The sequence below is a fragment of the Felis catus genome, chromosome A1 (assembly GCF_018350175.1).
Source record: "Felis catus isolate Fca126 chromosome A1, F.catus_Fca126_mat1.0, whole genome shotgun sequence".
Classification (NCBI taxonomy): domain Eukaryota; kingdom Metazoa; phylum Chordata; class Mammalia; order Carnivora; family Felidae; genus Felis; species Felis catus.
The window spans coordinates 182,070,381-182,087,086 of NC_058368.1; the positions used below are offsets into that span (position 1 = coordinate 182,070,381).

General features: G+C 35.9%; 1 protein-coding gene across 3 annotated transcripts in view; it reads right to left on the reverse strand.

Moving 5' to 3' along the window:
- Positions 1 to 16,706, reverse strand: part of TENM2 (teneurin transmembrane protein 2) — a 2,391,334-nt gene that overhangs the window by 1,554,914 nt on the left and 819,714 nt on the right. For all 3 annotated transcript variants that reach the window (XM_045040340.1, XM_045040320.1, XM_045040321.1), the window contains one exon: positions 10,364 to 10,429. The gene's annotated coding sequence lies outside the window, so the exon portion shown is untranslated. The remainder of the gene's footprint in view (positions 1 to 10,363; positions 10,430 to 16,706) is intronic.

Here is a 16,706-nt window from a genome sequence, read left to right on the forward strand (position 1 = left end):
CTTATGGGTCTACTATTCAGATTAGATATCAGGTAAAGTATGTATGAATTTGTCCAGTAATTAAATTTCTCTGTGCCATAATTCTCTCATCTGTGAAATGAGGACTCCGTTATTTACTTAAGATCACTGTTTGGAGAATGAAGCAGAACAGTGTTTGTACTGCATTGAATACAGAATCTGGCACATAGTAAGTTCTTTATAAATATTGCTCATTAGTGGTAGTACTTTTTATGATAATAAGACACCTGGCCTCAAGTAGCTCACACTAAGGAAACCAGACATGCAGGTATTGAAGTGGCAGCACTCATACATTTAATGAAAATGAATCCAAACATCTAACAAAGAAAAAAAAAAGTATATCTTTTATCTTTTTTTGATTCTATAACCTCCCCAACTTTTGCCTTTAAATTAGATTTTATTCTCTATTTTCTCATAAAAGAAAGTCATAAGTGAAATATAAATAATAACAAGAGAAGTTAATTTTTTACTTTAAAACTATCAAGGACTTTTGTCTAAGTGACTTAAATACGCTCCTTTCCCAGATGACTTACTTTTCATTCTTCCAGTTAAAAGAGCATATTCTTCTACCACTAGCAATGGGTCCAGCCATGAGATAAGCTGTAGCCAACAGAACGAGGCAGAAATGGCAGTGTGATGGTTCTAAGCCTAATGCCTTAAGAGGCTCCTTTGTTCTATTTGCCCTTTTATGGTTCTGGAAAACCTATGAGAAGATCACGCTTAGGCTTCTGGTCTTAAGAGAAGGATGAGAGAGACACATGGAGTCGAGTCACCACACCTGAGTCAGTGTAGCTTAGAACAGTCAATGATCATCCAACCTAACCTTAAGGTTTATGCTTGTTTGATTTGTAGTTTCAAAGTAGAAAAGCCGACCAATACAAATAGTTTCAACCTGTTGGGGTATTAATTTTTAGTTTTTAAAATAACTTTTTATTTTTTCAGATCACTGCCTCTAACCATACTGCCCAATGCCCTCTTCCCATTATCCCATTGCATTTCAGGTATCTTGGGTAAATTACATAACTGTTCTTTTTAGTTGTATACTAAAAAGTAAATAACAAAATAGTGTGGTGCTGGCATAAAGACTGATATGTAGACCAGTGGAATAGAATTGAGAGCTCAGAAATAAATCCTCACATTTATGGTTACCTGATTTTCAACAAGGGTGCCAAGACCATTCAATAGGGAAAAGATAGTCTTTCAACAAACAATGTTGGGAAGCTGCATATACATAAGCAAAAATATAAAGTTGGATCTTTATCTTATACCATATACAAATAGTAACTAAAAATGGATGAAAGGCCTAAATATAAAAGCAAACTATTAATATCTTAGAAACCTAAGGGGAAAATTTCATGACACTAGATTTGCAAATGGTTTCATGGGTAGGATACCAACAGCATAAGCAACAACAATAACAAAATTTAGGCAAATTGGATTTCATCAAAATTAAAGACTTTTGTGTAGAAAAGGACACTATCAGCAAAATGAAAAGACAATCCACAGAATGGTAGAAAATGTTACAAATCATATATCCAAAAAGGGATTAAAATCCAGACTACATGTAGAAGTCTTGGAACTCAACAACAAAAAAATCAAATTAAAAAAAAAAAAAGGGCAAAGTACTTAAATGGCCACTTCCCTAAAGAAGATACAGAAATAGCTAATGAACACACAAAAAGATGGTCAACATCATTGATCAGTAGGAAAATGCAAGTCAAAACCACAATGAGATATCAATTTAGACCCACTGGGATGGCTACTGTCAAAACAGAAGCAAAAACAAACGAAAACAGCACATACACACACACATACACACGCATGCATGTACAACGCAGAATATAGTAAGTGTTGACAAGAACGTGAAGAAATTTGAACTCATCCTGTACTTTGGTGTTGGGAATGTAAAATAGAGCAGACTCTGTGGAAAACAGTATTTTTGAAATGCTTTGAAATTCTTCAAAGCAATTGTTAAAACAATTTAAATAAAATTACTTTATAATCCAGCAATTCCACTTTGAGGTATGGACTGAAAAGAACTGAAATTAGGGACCCAATCAGATATTTATACATCCATGTTCACAGTAGCATTAAACACAATAGCCAAAATGTGGAAACAATTCAAGTATCCATAAACAGATGGCTGGATAAACACAATGTGGTACACACACACACACACACACAGACACAGAAACATGGAATATTATTCAAAAGAAAGGAAATTCTGACCCATGCTACAACATGTATTAACCTCGAAGACATAGCGCTCAGTGAAATAAGCCAGACATAAAGGGACAAATACTGTTTGATTGCACGTACATGAGGAACTTAGTCAAATTCATAGGGACAGAAAATAGATGAGGGTAATGAGTAGTTAGTATTTAATGAGCACACAGTTTGTTTGGAAAGATGAGAAAGTTCTGGAGATGGCTGGTGGTGGTGACTGCACAACAATGGAAATCTATTCACGGCCATTGAACTATGCACTTTAAAATGGTTAAAATGGTAAATTTCTTGTTACGTATATTTTATACATATTTCAGTACAACAAAATAAACACCTTAAAGTTCACAGGCTTATTTCAGACCAGTTTATATCTGTGGTATCATCCAGTTGAACCCTGATCTCCTTCTCTCTGTCACCAAGCAAACCTCAAACTTAGCGTCCTGAAGCAGGGTCACGTTGGAAGAAGAAGGCAAATAGTGTTTGTTGTGGGTTGTGTATTTTTGCTTTTGCCCTCCTCCTATCCTCTTCTATTTCTAGCTGCACAGGGTTAAAGTTAAGAAGGGAGGAAAGAGATATCAGGGTGGATTTTAGTGGACTAAGCCAGTTGAATCAGGTAGGGAGATGTTTCGTATCCTATTCTGGTTTGTTCTCCTATGACTGCTGTTGGTAGCCCTTACTAGTACATGGTTTTCACACTTGGTGTGCTCTCCCAGATCTCACTCGCTCCTCTTGGCGCTGCTCCCGTTGCAGCCCTGTGGCAAGACTGCTGATTCTGTAACTCAGCAAGTATTCATGCAGGGAGCAAGATGACAATCTTTCTTTTATGTTATCTGTAATTTATTTTAAAATACTTCAGTAGAGACAGTGGGATATAATGGCCTCTGCACTGAATTAACTCTCTTGGAAACATTAGTTTACATTTGATCTCCTCTAATCAGAAATGCATAGTCCAGTGGAGGCTAGATAGCATTTGAAAATTTCAATGAGAGATCTACAGGTGGCTAAGACACATATTTTAAATATTCCAGTCTAAATCTTCACTAAAGGATTTGTTAACTGGAATTAACTGTATAAAAATATATTTTTCACTAATGAAAAGAGTAAAGTTTAAAATATATGGGTGGCTAAATGTCTGCCCTTGCCTAAACAGGGTAAAAAAGAAAGAATCTGGTCAAACTCCTAGCTAATACATTTAGAGAAATATATTTAGTCCATGACACCTTACATTCTCTCTTGCCCTTCTTTCCATTTCAAACTTACTGAAAGTTTCTGTTACTTGATTCAATTAGAAAATAAGGCAATCCTGCCATCAGAATGTTGTTGCAAACTTTCATGCAGCCAACTTATCAAAGTACCTAATAGCCAGAGTGGGGATTCTTCCAGTTAACAGAAGAGGTGGAATCGCTGTCTTTGTATCTACTTGCTATAGAATGTCTGCATCAGTTGCTAAATTTGTTCAAGGTGCAAAGTAGGTGTTCAGTAATGTCTGTGAAATAAATAAATTGCATAAGAGCCTAAAAAACAAACAAACTATCGTTTACAAAAGACAAAATAAGGCTGGATTGGGGATTGAGCAATCAAGAAAATTTACAAAGTGGGAATCTAATACAAAGGGGAAAAAAACGGCTATAGAAAGTTAGCTGAATAAGGAGATAGAGACATGAACAGTTCCATTGTTGCTTATGTCAGTTGTAATGGTTAAAGGGCTCATCTACTATTCTCCAGATTCTTAACCTCTTCTTGAAGTTGGGAATAAATGCACCCTCTTGTAGCACATTCCAGGGGACACCAAGTTAAGTATCTCCCTTGAGCCCAATTACACCCTCTTCCAAATAGGAGTCCTGTTACTCTCATGAAGTCAGAGAATCTCAGAGGAGTAGCAGCTGCAGCAGCAGCTGTAATGCTGAATAGAACCTTAAGTAAATAGCCTAGAAGGCCAGTGAACAATGAATTATAATAAACCAACTATAATTAGTAATAAAAGCCTTAAAATAACTGTACTCATGAGATAGTATTGGACATATCCTTGCTGTGTTCAGGAAATAATAGAATCGTTTTTTCACCAATGTAACTACAATGGTAATTAAAACCTGATTTAGGATCAAAGACAACCTCAAGGTTATAAATGTAAGTAGCTGGCTCTGAAAGTATAAGTATTTTCCTCATTTCACGTCTTCAGTGCTTTTTAAAAAGTAGGGAGGGGCTTTTGGAGACTTTTTTTTTTAAGTGAGTAAAATCAGCTGATAAGTGAAGCAAATCATTCCGCCAATACAAAAAGATGTTTCATGCTTACAACAGTTGGGAGAGAGAAGACGCAGGCAGCCTGAGAAAGAAAATGGCTGTTCACACTGGATTTGCTAAGTGGATAGAGAAAATTTTAATTGCCAATCTCCATAACATAAGATGTGAAAGACATCTGGAACAGGAAGTGAATAATGCAGGCGAAAGTAGTTGGATGATGCTAAATGAAAGAGGTGATGATGGGGAGCCCGGGTGGCTCAGTCGGTTGAGCTTCCGACTTTGGCTAAGGTCATGAACTCATGGCTTGTGAGTTCGAGCCCTGTGTCGGGCTCTGTGCTGACAGCTTAGAGCCTGCAGCCTGCTTTGCATTCTGTGTCTCCCTCTCTCTCTGCCCCTAACCCACTTGCATTCCGTCTCTGTCTCTCTCAAAAATAAATAAACATTGAAAAAAAAAAAGTTTTGAAAGAGATGATGTTGGTTAGGCCCAGAAAGTTTCTACTTGTTGCCATGTGATAAAATACCTATTTATTGTTGTAGTTTTCCCAGTTTCATAATTATTTACTGTTGTGCTTTAAAAAAAAATTTAATATCCATTGATTTTTGAGAGAGACAGAGTGTGAGCGGAGGAGGGACAGAGAGAGAGGGAGACACAGAATCCGAAGCAGTCTCCAGACTCTGAGCTGTCAGCACAGAGCTCGATGTGGGGCTCGAACCCACAAACCACAAGATCATGACTTGTGCTGCAGTCAGACACTTAACTGACTGAGCCACCCAGTCCCCTCAACTGTTGTGCATTTTAAAATTGCTTACTTGATAAAATCATCATCTTGAGAGACAAGCACAAAGCCACAGCAGTGAGAATGTAACAAAATCATTAAAGGAAATGTTAAAAAAAATTATGTCTTATTAGATTTAGTGCTTTGGAATTAGCATCATATTATATCAACAGGGAACTTCTAAGAAAACCACAATGTAATCCCATGTAATTGGTATTGAGAAGAGCAAGCAAAACAAAGACAGACTTGTCCTCATGGAGTTCACAGTCCAGCTGGAGAGACAGACATTAATCCACTAATGACATTAATCTATTACAATGACAATAGTGCTAAGTGCTAAAAAGTGAATTCTAGAGAGCTACCAGAAGTGCAGGGCAGAAGAATTAGCCCGGTCTGGGGAGGGTAGAGAGATAGTCAGAAGATGAAACTGTGAAGAAGAGCCAGTGGCTGCAACATGAAGGATGGACCACCAGTTAAAGGAGCCACCAGGAGAGATCAGAAGGGGAGAGGGGTGGAGGTGGGGAAGCAGAGTGATTTGTCTATGTAAAAAAGTCCTATGGCTAAAGGTGGGATAGCGCCTAAGAGAGACTTACAGAAAGCCATTTTTCCCCACAAGAACAGTATTTTGAAAATGTGCCTGTTCTGTTAGTTAAGCAAAAATGGCAAATGTATGATATGAGTATTTCTTCTTCCTTCTTCTGTGTTGCTGTCATCCTTTCATGAGTTGAGACACAGCTTTCAAATGTGTCTACACATAGCACTCCAGGAATTCACTAAGGCAAGGAGCAACAACATATATGTTAGCCCTATCACAGAGGGAAGGAAACACGCCTTTATTAATCTGTTTGTCCCCAAGTTTTAAGTTCCTTTAAAGTGATAAGTCCTCAATAAACACTGTATAACTCAAAGCATGAAGAAAGATTATCAACTATGGTAGTGGCAACATAATAAGTCTATAATGTACTCATTTATTTCTTTAAAAAAAAATCATTGAGCCCCTACCAACTGCTAAGCATTTCTTTCTGGTTCTGAGAGACAGAGTCACAATCACAACAGAAAAAAGCCTTTAATCTTATGAAGTATACAGGCTATGGGGGTCAAAGGAAACCATAATAATTTAATTTAATCAGTAAACAAAAATAATAGATTGTGATAAACGTTGCAAAGACAACAATGGAGCAATGACAGAATAACACAAGTTGGTTAAAAAAAGCCCTCTCTAAAATTGGGCAATATCTGAGCTGAAACATGAAGAAAAGATAAGAACAAGTACACTTTGGAAAGCATAGTTAAGAGTAGCCAGACACAGATATCTCAGGCTAAGAAGGGCTTGGATGCTCCAGGAAGAATGCGAGGCTTCTGTTGATTGGAGAGGGGTGAGCAAGCAGGAGAGAAGTACATCGTGGGGCCTGAGAGTTAAGCATGAAAAAGTATACCGGGCCGTTTAGGTCTAGATAAAGAGTTTACAACGTCTTCCAACTCCATAGGGAAGTGCATAAAGGATCTAAAGCACAGGAATAACATCTTTGGGTGTATGTTTTACAAAGACCTTTCTGAATGTTTGGTGGAAACAGACTGCATTGCAGAGCGACAAGTATAATAGCATGAAAATACACACAATACCAATGATCACATGGCTCTGTAAATAGAGAAAGTATCTCTTTGTCTTGGCTGCAAGGGGAAAATGAAATAAAGCAGAACAAACATGTCCACATACTGAGGTAAAAGAGAAATATTTGCCAGATAAAGATTATGGCACCATCATGTTTTCTAACAAACAAACAAATGAATGAATCAAACCCAAACATGAACTGAGGCATTTGTTTGTATATGGCTTACAAGCATCATGGGTAGACCAAAGAAAACCTATTTTTAAACAGGATCCTCTGATTTGATCTATATCTTGTAACAATCCTATCCCTAATTCCCATTCCATCAGGCAAATATTTTCATTTTATATAGGCATACTGCTTTGAAAGCAATATTCTTCTATTATCTGGTATCAAAAAAATATTATGCTTTAGATTAATTTTTTTGCCTCAACTCCAGAGGAAAATCTTCTAATGCTATTCTGATTGATGTCAAGGAATGAACTGCTCTAATTCAATCCAGATATGAAAATTTGTGCTCATTTCTCTTCTCCAAGTGAGTACATCTTCTGCTTGTGTCCACCTGATTCTCTACACTGGGTTATCCACTCTCAGGATGTAACCTGGATCCCTGATTTTTGACCTTGGCCTCTTGACCTCTCCCATTTCTCACCATGAGTGTGTACTCTCTTTGGCTTCTGACCTAAACTTCTCTCATTAGCAGGCACTAATGAGCACTTCGGTCAAAGCAGGACGAAGACCTTGTCACACCTCTACCTCTCTTGGAAGTTATGTACTGACACGCCTGATTTCCAACCCAAAGAAAAATGGGATCAGAATATATTTACACATTTGCCATCACAAAAAAGATTTTACTTTGGAGATATTTTACTAGCTGTGAAGGGACCACAGCATTTGAGTCAAACAAATTTCTACCTTTTTTCACTGTATCCATAGAGCTACTGGAATAAAATGAATATCCAGCGTACTTAGGACATTTATTATATTTCAGACACTGTTCCATGTTTTCCAATTTAATCTTGGTAACAAGCTCATAGATGGATTCTTTTATAATTCCCATTTTACAGACTGGGAAACTGTAATTTGAAGATGTTAAAGAGGTTTCCAGGATTTTACATTTAGAGAAATTGTAAAGACAATTCATCTCAAGCCGGTATTATTCTACAACCCTCCCCCTTAGAAGAAACTAAAACATTTATTCATCTATGCTGCCTGCTGTGCTTTTATCTTATGTTTAAAAAAGATTTAATTCATGTCATAATACAAAAAATATGATGTTTTAAGGAAAAAGCTTCATGTATGAGTTGAAAATTTAATTATTATTAGACCAGCTTATGTAGATAAAAAAGATTTTAAAATATTAACAAAAACATTAACTTTCCCCACGGATTATTCGAGATAAACATAATAACAGCAGGCCAACTGTTCAAATTCTAAATCACCAATCCTTAAGTGTCTAAAACCCAAGTTACACCTAAATACAATCAACTGAATTTTAATGTCATGGTTAACTTTTCTCACTCCTGAGTGAATTTTCTTTCTGTCTGTCTCTAAACATGAGGGGAAATGTATATTTCCAAACAAAATGTTATAAAATTTGCAGAATATTAAAAATTCTGCTTCAAGGCTAGAAAACTCAGTTTCTTTAATAATTCAAACCTCTGTCTTCCTAGGTGGGCTTCACAATTGCAATGAAAAGTTAGGAAGCATGAAACTGCCTGCCTTCCCTAGGAAGCAAACTCTTCTTAGCATACCGATCAGAACATTTTCCTCTTTGTCTTCAATAGATCAATAATACCCAGACGGCCGAAGTACCTAACCAACTGAAGACTCTACTTCAGAATACACCCATGAAACGTCTTAAACACAGCAGCCGATTTTGTCTGTGGGTCATCAATTTCTTAGCTCCTTTGACCATAGTTTACATGAACCTAATATTAAGAGTTCTTATTCCGAGTCTTTTACATTATAGCAATTTTCTTTGGGATTATACCTCAGAAAGTAAAATGCTCTTTGGGAACTATTTAATTTTCCTCAGCTTGTTCTTTTTCTAACCCCCCCCCTCCTCTAAATCCCACAGACTTGTCATTTTTAGAGTTGATGTATCAGCTTTATCATAAAGTTTATTCTCTATAGGCATGAACAAGCAAAACCAAAGTGAAAGGAATAAACTGAAAAGCCAAAAAAAAAAAAACACTCAAAAAACTGCAAATCTCTAGAAAGCATACAAACATACAACCCATCTTGTATTAAAAGAAAAAAAAAAACAACAGAAAAGCCCATCAAAACTCCACAAAAAATAGCGAAATGTCTCATGTCACAAGTTCAAAAGTCAGACATACCCATGTATTTTTTCAAAAGTAAATGCATGATAATAAAAATGATAAATTCCATTTAGTTGTAGGAGTCTTTGTTGTTTTTAGAGCGCTGTTACATATGTTATCTCATTGCCTTTTTAAACCTTTGCATAAATTAATGCAATGTGCATTTTGCCTCAGTACTATATTGTGTTTCTATTTTTGGAAGAAAACTGTAAGTAAGATTAGATGTGCAAAAAAGCAAAACAAGCCACTTACTAAATAGAGAGAAGGCACCCACGAAGACAATAAAGTCAAGTTTTGAAAAAAGCACATAATTAACTGCAGCTTGGAACTTTTCCAAAATCTCATTCACCAACTGGCTAACACTTAGATGGAGTCACACCAGGTGACAAGAAGAGCTCTTAGGGTGAGAACCACCAGCTTGGAGACAGTGAGCCTCATTAGAACATATCAAATCTTCCTCCAGCATGGACATTTTTTTTCTCCAGTGTGAAGGTGTAACACACCCAACCAAGGAAAATAGCACAATTCCATGTGTTCATTTAATAGAATAGCCAAGTCAGGACAGTTACTTAGATTGAAAAGTGAGACCACACTAGTGAAAAATATGAATACACAAAACTGAAACATGATGGAGTTGTAGAGGATAGATTTTTTTTTTACCTACGTCTATGTATGGATATAGGTACAATTTTTTAAAAGTTTTCTGTTATCATGACCTCATTCAATCATTTAAATAACTTTCTTGAAGCACCTACACTCCAGGTCTTGGGGTTAAAAATGGTTATCGTCTTTACCAGCAAAAAGCTTTTGTCCTAGAGATGAAACCCACAAGTAGGGGAATTATGTTATGTGGTAAATGAGAGTGTCATGAGGGCCCTAGATAACTAACCCAGCCTCAAAGGACAGAGGAGCAGGGATTTTTGTTTTTGTTTCTGTTTTTTTCTGTTTTGTTTTGTTTTTTGATAAACGCATGCATTTTTCTTTTTCATGTACATGAACAACAGGAAAGGTTAGAATCTGACTAAGAGCAAGAAAAATATCAAATGAAGCTACTGTTGATTTGCATATTCACTAGGAACCAGAATTCACAGATGCTTTGATGGGGTGAACAGAGTAGCAACTCTTTTGGTATGTGACACATGTGTTGTCATTCCTAGGGATTACCTACAGAAGAGCTTCAACAGGGGCTGCTCTCAAAACACCACACAGAGCCGTCTGGATGTCTTCGTTGAATCTGGAAGACAAGAAAAGCATCGGTTAAAGCTATCAGCTTATGACACAAAGGTAGTGCTGAGAATAAGTGATAGGGAATATCCACACCAAAAAGATCTGCCCACTGAACACAGAGAATGCCAAGGACAGAGGTGGATTAGTGGGTTTATCTCACAAGTGACAGGTTTCTGCATTTCAGAAGCATCATGCTAGAGTGGGTGATGGAAGAGCTTTATGTGAATAAAACCAAGATCCCCATTCACTGGGAAATCTTGGGTTTCTTTTTTGATCTAAACTCCATTTGGAAATCCTAGATTAACCTGATAGAACCAGTTTTTCTTCAGTCTCAGTTGCTGCTTCCATGAGGATTTGAGTAGATTCTGAAATGCAATGCCTGTCACTATAACCATTAACAAACATGATATGGAAAGTAAAAAACAAACAAACAAAATATTCAAATAAATGTTTTAAAATAAAGGCAAAACTTATAGGAAAAAAAAAGAACTCTAGCTTTTAATATTTTTGCTTTCTTCCCAAAGGTCACATGAACTATTTGTCTTTCTGTTGGGTTATTGTATATATTACATTTATTTATAGAGTTTATTAGAAGGTCATTATTTGTCTTAGGTTTGGACTTAATTCAGCTCAGGGAAATGACATGGGAAAGCATTATGAAAGTTACAAAACAGGACATCTTATATTGTATAGCTATCCCATGAGTATGTCTTTATATTAGGTTCATTCTTCCATGAGAATCTTAGAGAATTTACAACAAACAACAATAACACACATGCAAATCTCCTTTAATGCTGGTAGCACAAGTTAAAAACAGTAACCGCAATAAAATTGCATTTGGGCCTCCTCCAAGCGTAAGCATGAGAATGAAGGTGACAAGTCAATATTTAGGAATACATACAAGTGTAGAGAAACCTGATGATTTGATCAGCCTTTTGCATTGCTTTGGGACTTTTCTCTGAGTTCTGATAGGCAATCAGATGAAAACTGTCATTTGTGATAATTGGAAAATACTTACTTAGCAAAATCTGATATTGAAGCTCTAACCTGTTTCTCACTACATTAGAATTTCTGGAACTACAATCATAAGATAAACACAGTGGAAATGTAGAGGCAGACATTTTAGCCTCTATTTACAAGTAACTATATTAACTGCTAACTTTTAGTACATGTTTCTTGGGCCTAGTTTTTAAGAAGGAACCTAAAACCCTCTGCATTAAACTCTGTTTTGATGGACAGGATAGTTCTCTTTGCCTTTGAAAAGAAAATACAAATAATTAAGTATTTAAATCTTCCATAAATGGTTATTTTTTTCTTCCTATGTTAAAAAAAATCAGTCTCTTTCTAAACAGGACCTAATTGATGTTACTAGTTACATCATAACTATCAACCTCTCAGGACAAATGTTATACTCATGATGTACAATCTGCATAAAATTCCCTATGTCTTGACTATCCAGCAAATTACTGGCCACCAAAGTTTACCAGATAGTACTGTAAAGAAATATACCTATTAGAATGACAGGTCTCATTTACCAGAAGATATTAAAATCCTGTCAATGTGATTTCCATCAAGAAGGTTTTCAGTGAAATTATAAAAAATGAATGAAGGAAATCAAATGTAGTCATCTAGTTAAATATTCATTTTCTCATCTTTAGGGAGCTGTTTATTATACTTTGAACACCTGGCCTTTCGTAGAACGCTGTCTGGTTTTAAACTTGTTCTCATGCCACAGCAAATTCCAAGAGAGCTAGAAGTTAAACCCATTATTATGAAAAAGCCAAAATAACAAAGTGTCTTCTTTCTCAATGCAGGAATAGTTTAAGGAAATGGGTGATTCTAAGAATATCTAGATACTCCTAGAGCTCTGGCTTAGGTAAAGGAGGTGAAGCTCCAATGATGCCAGTTTTAAGAAGATATCACTCAGAGGTGTTGAGTCTACATCTGTGCGAAACTAAGATAAAGGGCCTCCTTAAATTTTGCACCCCAGGCACCACATTTGCTTCACCATGGTCCTGGCCCTGAGTCCTCTGGCACTTGTGATAATGTTATTTAATTTTAAAGTTTTATTGAGTTTTATTGATAAACATGAAGGAAACAATAATAAAATATTTTTTGCATGTTTAACAGAACTGTAAGAGAATATTCTCCACAGTTGCAATGTAACAAAACATGCATTTTGACATATATAATAGGGAAAATCAATGCAAAGATCTAAAGCAAGCAGAAGAGGTAAGACATGAGGCAAGTGTGAAAAGGGAATGCTTTACAGCTTATTTCCTAACTTCATCTGTCCCCCAGGAGGGACACTGCACAGAAACAAAGTCACTGGTGCTAAGAAAACAAACAAAACAAAACAAAACAAAAACACAACAGTGGAATGGAGGAATAAAAAACAGAAAGAAACAAAGCATGTGTAAAGCAAAGACTTTAATCAAGTAGGCTCAGGATTCAGTAAAACAAAATAAAACAACACAACACAAAACAAAACAATCAAAATGCCTTGGTGGAAGGTGGAGAGAAAATGGTTAAAGTAGGCTTTCAGTCCTTGATTCAAATCTGAGCCTTGTCATATTAGGTGAACTCTGAAGCAAGTTAATTCCTGTGAAATAGGTCCCTTATCTATCAACTAAGAATGACAGAAATAGCAATACATCAAAATCACAGCGATAGTGGCCCTATTGAAGGACTACCCGTGTGCCAAGCACTTTGAACAAATGTTACCTAGGTGTTATGACAACAGTCCTGGGAGATTGGTATTGTTTCTATTTTACCAAAAAGATATTCGGATGATAACATAAGGCATTAAATTACACACACACACACATACACACACACACACACACACACACACACACACACACACACGCACAGCATAATAATAACATCATACATTGTTATATATAAAGCTCTTAGTAGGGCATGGAGTTATGGAAGCTTAAGCAAGGTAGATATTATGGTATATTAAAAAGCTGGTAACTAAATGCCGTTTTAATGTAAATAGAAGTTTTTTTAATTTTTTAAATTTGCATCATCTTAACCTAATTAGTTTATCTTTTACAAGATACCTTTCCGTTAATGTTTTTAAGAAGAAGCAAAAGAGGAGTCAACCAGCATTATCACAAATCTCATCCAAAAAGCAAGGACCAGATTCAGAGCTTTGGAAGTCCCAGCCAACTTATTAATACTTATAAAAGTGGAACATCACTGGAGTGTTAGATACAAAGGGTGAGGAGGGGCAACATTAGAGACCATGGATTTTCCTAACAATACAAATGAAATGCTAAGAAGCTTAGCATGGATAGGAGTTGTCATATTGATAGAACCAGGGCACTAACTTCTGCTGGTGGCAAAATCCAGATTCCAGGGACAGAGTTAGAAAACAGACTGAAGAGTTAGGATGTACACCAGGATGCACCTGGGCTAGATAACCGTCTTGTCAGAACCAACAAATTTCTTAGGAGTTTGTGAACTGACAAATAGAAACAAAGTCCCTTAAATTGTGTTAGTGGTTATACAACATAGATATTTCAGCTTATAGTTAATACTTTTGAATTATAGAAGTTTCAGGTTTTAGCTTTAAGTGTACAGCTAGATATTGCTTAGAAATATTTTCATTTTTTGTTCACTCTTTAGCTTTGCTAAATAACACAGGATGATTTGTCTGCTCAAAACAAAAGTTTATAGCCACAGATCTGTTATCTATACATAGAGGCCAGGAACACCAAGAAATGGAAGGGAAGGGAAGGGAAAGAAAGGGGAAGGAAGGGAAAAGAGGAGAAAGGAGGAGAAGAGAGGGAAAGGGTGGGAGGGGAGGTGAGGGGAAGGGAAAGGAAAAGAAGAAAATAAAGAAAGATAAGCAAACAAACAAAAAAGACATAGTTTGAAACAGAAAACATTATGGCTGAAAAATTTTAACTTGCCCTCTCCTTCCAGGAATATGCTACAGAAAACTCATCACCATTCAGGGTGCTGACTCACAACAGTAAACAGGATGTCAAGGGAAATTAGTTGATTGAAAGTTATATATCTTTATTTTGTATTAGCAATCATTTCAAAAAAATAACATCAGTGCCAAAATGTCTGAGCAAATGCTGGTTTCTCCCAGTCTCATTCCCAGTATGTCGAAGTTACTGTATTAGAAAATCCAAAAGGTAGAGTCTAAAGAACCCAGCAAATTCTTAATGGCTCAAAGATGTGTCTTTAAAGGGAACTCCTGGCTCTTTGAGGAAATTTATTCTTCTTCTCTGTTTTATGCAGTGAGAATATGTATTTGTTTTGATAGAACATGTTACATCTGAACCTTACCAATCACAGCTAAGAAGCCAGATGGTTGTGAGTCTGAAGACAATTAGGGAACAAAGTTCCTGAAACCCTAAGTCTCCTGACTCAAAGGCTCTGGGTGAAGAAGGACCAATGGTAGGTGCAGACGTACTGGTAGCAGGGATATTAGGGAAAAGGCTGATTTTGACTTTAAAGACACAGATTATCAGGGGTCCTGGGTGGCTCAGTCGGTTGAGCATCCGGCTGTTAGTTTTGGCTCACACCAGGCTCTCATGGTTTGGCTTGTGATTTTAAGCCCCACATCAGTGTCCCCAATGACAGTGCAGAGCCTGCTTGGGATTCTCTCTCTCTGCCCCTCCCCCACTCACACTCTCTCTCCAAATAAATAAACAAACTTAAAAAAAAAACAAAGACACAGATTATCTGGCTTGGGAGAAGAATAGGAGTGGACAAATAGGGGAAATATTTTGGAGAACCAATCAATCTCATTTTGGAAATCCCTGTAACATTTGGTTTTCTACCATCACCCTAACTAGTATCGAAGCCTAAAGCCAATATATTCTAACACATTACCCTGATTCTATCTTCTTAGCCTTTATCGATTATGAAAAGACCTTGTTGGCATCCTCATTGTTTTTGTCTCACACTAGAATGTAACTTCTTAGAGAAGAGAATTCTGGATTTTCCACCCCTATGACGCTAGTACAAAGAACAGTGCTCAGTACTATTAAGCAATTAGCAAACCATGGAAAAACGATATGGCAACAACTATATCTTAAAGGGTATACCATATTTGAGTTGAAAGCTTACTACAATATCTGTTAAATAATATTGTATTAATAAATTAATTTTAATTAATATATTATACATTAAAGTATGTATAATATATACATAACTGAACAATAATAAAATGAAAATCCATACGACTACAGCTGTTTTAAGAAATAAAACACTGGGGCGCCTGGGTGACTCTGTTGAGCCTCTGACTTGATTTCAGCTTGGATAATGATCCTGAGATCCCGGAATTAAGCCCCACTGTGGGGCTCCAAGCTGAGCATGGAGGCTGCTTAAGATTGTCTCTCTTTTTCTCTTTCCCTCTGCCCCTCCCTGTCCCATTCACACTTGCTGTCTCTAAAATAATAATAATAAAATAAATAAAGCATTGGTGTTATCTGTGAATTTGTCTTCCACAAAGGCAAACTCAACCCATAAAAGCAACATAGGTCCCTCCCTTTCTCTGACTATAGTTTTTTTTTTCCTTTTTTTTTTGTTTTTTCTTCTCACTTGGCCAGATTTCCAAAAGATAAAAAGTATTAAATAATGTGGTACACTGGTTGGAGTTGTAGATCTTAACTTTTCTGATTATATTTCCCATCAATAGCTATTTTTATATGATTCTGTAAATATCTTTGAATTATATATTTACTATGCAATATATTTTTATATTATAAAACCTATAAAATGAAATAAAGTGTATTTTTAGGAAAAGATGAAATCAAAGTATTTCATAAATTATATTTATATATTCATTATACACAGTTTATTCCCCCCATAATTTATTTTTCCCTATTAAATACAATACAATTGCATAATTATTAGCATTATATTCCATTAAATGTAAGATGTTCTATAATTTCAGGTATCACTAAAATGGGAAAATACTGACAATTTAACTATCATAGGCCCATCAAATCTAAGGTACACCTCTAACTTCAGAGATGTTAAAATGGACACTTTATAACCAATATAATAAAGCAATACATTTTTTAAGGGAGAATCCAATTGAATATTTTTGTTAGCTTTGAAGATTATGTTTTGAAAGTATAATACACCACTTTAACTATCTGGTTATATTTTTTAATTCTAATTTTAGGTTTCATAACTGTCATAGCTAGGAGAAAGATAACTTAAAAAATATGTATATATATACAGACATACGTGTGTGTATATATATTAGTACATATACTACACAGTTATATACTTTTATTTTTTATATCACA